This window comes from Oncorhynchus kisutch, linkage group LG6 (assembly GCF_002021735.2).
Source record: "Oncorhynchus kisutch isolate 150728-3 linkage group LG6, Okis_V2, whole genome shotgun sequence".
NCBI lineage: Eukaryota > Metazoa > Chordata > Actinopteri > Salmoniformes > Salmonidae > Oncorhynchus > Oncorhynchus kisutch.
The window spans coordinates 25,220,491-25,226,490 of record NC_034179.2 but is presented as its reverse complement, the minus strand read 5'-3'; positions in this window follow the sequence as shown (position 1 = coordinate 25,226,490).

Below are 6,000 nucleotides of genomic sequence, written 5' to 3'. Positions count from 1 at the left end.
GTGGCACAGCGGTCTAAGGCACTGCATCTTAGTGCAAGAGGTGTCACTACAGTCCCTGGTTTGAATCCAGGCTGTATCACATCCGGCCGTGATGCCAAGCTGCCATTGTAAATAAGTATGTGTTCTTAACTGACTTGCCATGTTAAATACGAATTTTTTTTTTGCGGAAGGTGCAGTGCGGGAGTGACATGCTCTGAGCTAGTAGGAGAGATGCACAGCAGAACAGAAGGCAGAACCCAGAATGGACCTGACTGATTTGGAATCTGCCTCATTGAATTGAAGATACGGTTTTCTTCATTAGGTTTAAATATGTGATTTTGATACTATCAGAATATTTTTTTTTGCCAAGTTGCAACACACACTCAAACTCTCTCTCTTGTTGTGATGTGTGTTTTTGTCCTATATTTACATTGTATTTTATTTTTAATCCCAGGCCCCCATCCCCGTCCCCGCAGGAAGCCTTTTGTCTTTTGGTAGGCCGTCATTGTCAATAAGAATTTGTTTTTAACTGGTTAAATAAAGGTTAAATAAAAATAAATCAATAAAAAGTTGTTTCTATTATCCCCATTTTATGTCTGTCAGGTGATTTGTCTGCTGACCAATGGAGGGAACTTAACCCAGAGTTAGTTGGTGATTAAACATATTGTTGTTTTTAAACTTATTATGGGGGAAAAACCCCCACTTAAAAACCAAACAAGCAGCCATGCCAAACCTAACAAAGCAATTCCTCGTAACTTTCTCCAAACAATCCCGTTCTCTCCGCTCCAGTAGAAGTAGTGGAGGAAGGGTCTGATGCTGCAGTTTGTCAGTGATTAGCGCTGGAATTAGCCAGCCTAGCGTGCCTCTACAAATGAGCAAAGCCCTCTGGGAGACCGGAGAGGCCAGGCAAGGCGCATTTCCAATTATACCACCAAATTACTCATTTTCTTATTGGGTCTCCTATAATTGTGATGGGTATTGGGTGTATGCAACTCAATTTGTCTTACATATTTGTTGGTAGGATGGTAATAGAGTTGACAGAGCCAAGGGGACGATATGAAAGTGAGACAGGAAAAACAACTAAAGGGATGAGATGGATTCCTCACTATTTGTTTGATTCGTCTCATCCCTCTTAAGACGGTTGAAGTTTAAAAGCCCATAAATGTTTTAAAAATGCCACTGATCATCTGTGGGTTGAGGCATGAGAAGAGAATATAATTTCAGAGTAATCAGAATGTCTCTCCCCAAGTATTATACTTCTCTCACTGCATTTGGCAGAATTGCTGAAGTATGATGGTGGTGTGATAATCTATCATGGATCATCTATTTGTCCATGGGCTAGGCCACCGTCACTTTGCCATGAAGAGATTTTTATGTGGATTATAGTACACTGAACAAAAATATACAGTAAACACAACATGTAAAGTGTTGGTTAAATGTTTCATGAGCTGAAATGAAAGATTCCAGGAATGTTCCATACGCACAAAAAGCTTATTTCTCCTAAATGTTCTTAACAAATTAGTTTATATCCCTGTTAGTAAGCATTTGTCCTTTGCCAAGATAATCAATCCACCTGACAGTTGTGGCATATCAAGAAGCGGATTAAACAGCATGATCATTACACAGGTGCACCTTGTGCTGGGGACAATAAAAGACCACTCTAAAATGTACAGTTTTGTCACACAACACAATACCACAGATGTCTCAAGTTGAGAGGGAGCATGCAATTGGCCCACTGACTGCAGGACTGTCCACCAGAGCTATTGCTAGAGAATTGAATGTTCATTTATCTACCATAAGCCTCCAACATCGTTTTAGAGTATTTGGCAGTACGTCCAACCAGCCTCACAACCGCAGACCACGTGTATGGCGTGGTGTGGGTGAGCGGTTTCCTGTGTCAACATTGTGAACAAAGTACCCCATGGTGGCATATGGGCAGGCATAAACTACAGACAATGAACACAATTGCATTTTATCGATGGCAATTTGAATGCACAGAGATACCGTGACGAGATCCTGAGGCCCATTGTCGTGCCATTCATCTGCTGCCATCACCACATGTTTCAGCACGATAATGCACCGCCCCATGTCGCAAGGATCTGTACACAATTCCTGGAAGCTGGAAATGTTCCAGTTCTTCCATGGCCTGCATACTCACCAGCCATGTTACACAATGAGCATGTTTGGGATGCTCTGGATCGACATGTACGACAGCATGTTCCAGTTTCCACCAATATCCAGCAACTTCACACAGCTATTGAAGAGGAGTGGGACAACATTCCACAGGCCACAATCAACAGCCTGATCAACTCTATGAGAAGATGTGTTGTGCTGCGAGGCAAATGGTGGACACACCAGATACTAACTGGTTTTCTGATCCACGCCCCTACCTTTTTCTTAAAGATATCTGTGATCTGTATTACCAGTCATGTGAAATCTATAGATTAGGGCCTAATTAATGTATTTCATTTGACTGATTGCCTTGAATGAACTGTTACTCAGTAAAACCTTAGAAATTGCTGCATCCTGTGTTTTATATTTTTGTTAACTGTAAATTGACATTTTTAAGGGGTAGATGTATTTTTCGTTAGGGATTTATTTTTAATCAATGGTTTTATATGTTGAAGGCAAGCAATAGGTAGAATAAATGTTTTCGGTTACCTCAGTGCCTGTGTGGACTTACAGTTACAGTTAAGGTTAGTGCGTCCTTAAGGTTAGTGAGTCCTTAAGGTTAGTGCGTCCTTAAGGTTAGTGAGTCCTTAAGGTTAGTGAGTCCTTAAGGTTAGTGAGTCCTTAAGGTTAGTGAGTCCTTAAGGTTAGTGAGTCCTTAAGGTTAGTGAGTCCTTAAGGTTAGTGCGTCCTTAAGGTTAGTGCGTCCTTAAGGTTAGTGAGTCCTTAAGGTTAGTGAGTCCTTAAGGTTAGTGAGTCCTTAAGGTTAGTGAGTCCTTAAGGTTAGTGAGTCCTTAAGGTTAGTGAGTCCTTAAGGTTAGTGCGTCCTTAAGGTTAGTGAGTCCTTAAGGTTAGTGCGTCCTTAAGGTTAGTGCGTCCTTAAGGTTAGTGAGTCCTTAAGGTTAGTGCGTCCTTAAGGTTAGTGCGTCCTTAAGGTTAGTGAGTCCTTAAGGTTAGTGCTATGGTTCGGGAAGTTTAAAACAAAATTATAAAAAACGACGTGCCTACGTATCAGTATTATTTTAGTGCTTGCTAGAGAGCATTGTGAATTGCCATAGCGCAGTGATCTAAGCAGTGCGCTCCGGCTCCAAGACTCATGAGTGCTGGGCGATCTAGTGACCAGTCCAGTGGCGTTAGTTCAGCAAAGGACCGAGTTTGGGAAGCCCTGGACTAACCTATTATCGGTTTTCCATGATGTGACAATGGATAGGCTAACGGGTAGCCTATTGGAATATAATCAAATAACACTAGATTATCGCCAGTTGATGTCATTCAAACATGAATAGGCCTACATGCTAAATTCACCCGCACAGCTGATCTCCAGTTGCAACCATTATTGGTCACCTCATTACCGCTCCCTAAAATGTGTGTGTTACCTTAAAGTTAGTCCTGCTTGCAACCAACGTCTTTCAAGATATGTTCGCCCTCTGGTTGGTATTGTAATCGGAACAATGTAGTGTCCTTTTTGAACATCTATTCAATCCGCATCGCATAAATTCAGTTTAACAGCATGACACAAATTTAAAGGGTAGTGTTCCCGCTTTAACAGAGACTGTATTCATGGTAAACGCCGCATATGTCGCCTCAAACGGAAATTACCTTTACATTTTTATCACGGAATCTGTAACTCTTTAGTTTGAATAGAGCCCCAAGGGGGATTTATTCATTGTACAAGCATTACGTACAATATACAAAAGTACAGTATTTCCTTATTTACATTGTCAAATCTACTGTGACAATTCACCCGACACTTTGTATAAATGGAAAATAATGTTTGTGTAACCTATTATTATTTTATTCATGTCCTATTTGGGTGATTCTGTAACTTCGGGCACTTTGGCCCTGCAAGCTTTCAGAAATAAAACTTATTGAAACACCATTTTACCGGTATTATAATTATATTATATTTGTCCAGAAACAATATCTGATAATGTCTGCGATCTTACAATTTAGGAATTTATATATTTGTCATTTTCCCCAGACAGCCAGAGACAAAGGTAATTTCCATCGTCATTAAACATCCATTTTAGTTGAAAATGAAATATCATACAATTTATTTAACTCATTTGTACATGACCTTGTATGGAATATTGTTTTAAGTCATTTTTAAGGTTTTCCTACTATTAATAATTCAACCCCATCCCTGAATGTATAAACTTGCCTTGGTCACAGCTGAAAACATCATGAAAAATAAGATATTTCCACCCCAACTTTTTGTGAAATTATGAGAACAACCATATGATTTCCATATCTAAAACAAATCTGTGCCTCGACACAATCCTGTTTCGGAGCTCTATGTACAATTCCTTCGACCTCATGGCTTGGTTTTTGCTTTGACATGCAATGTCAACTGTGGGACCTTATATATACAGGTGTGTGTCTTTCCAAATCATGTCTAATCAATGGATTTTACCACAAGTGGACCCAGATCAAGTTGTAGAAACATTTTAAGGATGAACAATGGAAAAAAAATGCACCTGACCTCAATTTCAAGACTCATAGTAAAGGGTCTGAATACTTACAGTACCAGTCAAAAGTTTGAACACACCTAGTCATTCAAGGGTTTTTCTTTATTTGTACTATTTTCTACATTGTAGAATAATAGTGAAGACTTCAAAACCTTGAAATAACACATGGAATCATGTAGTAACCAAAAAAGTATTAAACAAATCCAAATATTTTGAGATTCTTCAAAGTAGCCACATTTTGCCTTGATGCTCTTGGCATTCTCTCAACCAGCTTGACCTGGAATGCTTTTCCAACAGTCTTGAAGGACTTCCCACATGCTGAGCACTTGTTGGCTGCTTTTCCTTCACTCTGCTGTCCAACTCATCCCAAACCATCTCAATTGGGTTGAGGTCGGGTGATTGTGGAGGTCAGGTCATCTGATGCAGCACTCCATCACTCTCCTTCTTGGTCAAATAGCCCTTACACAGCCTGGAGGTGTGTTGGGTCATTATCCTGTTGAAAAACAAATGGTAACCAAATGATAGCGCAAACTAGATGAGATGCCGTATCGCTGCAGAATGCTGTGGTAGACATACTGGTTAAGTGTGCCTTGAATTCTAAATAAATCACAGACAGTATCACCAGCAAAGCACCATCACATCACCGCCATGCTTCATGGTGGGAACCACACATGCGGAGATCATCCATTCACCTGCTCTGCATCTCACAAAGACACGGCAGTTGGAACCAAAAATGTCATATTTGGACTAAGACCAAAGGACAGATTTCCACTGGTCTAAAGTCCATTGCTTGTGTTTCTTGGTCCAAGCACGTCTCTTCGTATTAGTGTCCTTTAATAGTGGTTTCTTTGCTGACATTTGACCATGAAGGCCTGATTCACACAGTCTTCTCTGAACAGTTGATGTTGAGATGTGTTTGTTACTTGAACTGTGTGAAACATTTATTTGGGCTGCAATTTCTGAGGCTGGTAACTGTAATGAACTCTCCAGCAGAGGTAACTCTGGGTCTTCCTTTCCTGTGGCGGTCCTCATGAGAGCCAGTTTCATCATAGCGCTTGATGGTTTTTGCGACAGCATTTGAAGAAACTTTCAAAGTTCTTATAATGTTCCAGATTGACTGCCCTTCCTGTCTCAAAGTAAAGATGGACTGTCGTTTCTCTTTGCTTATTTGAGCTGTTCTTGCCATATTATGGACTTCGTCTTTTACCAAATAGGGCTATCTTCTGTGTACCACCCCTACCTTGTCACAAAACAGCTGATTTGGTGCCCAGAGTAAACTGCCTGCTACTAAGTCCCAGATGCTAATATATGCATATTACTAGTACATTTGGATAGAAAACACTCTGAAGTTTCTAAAACTGTTTGAATGATGTCTGTGAGTATA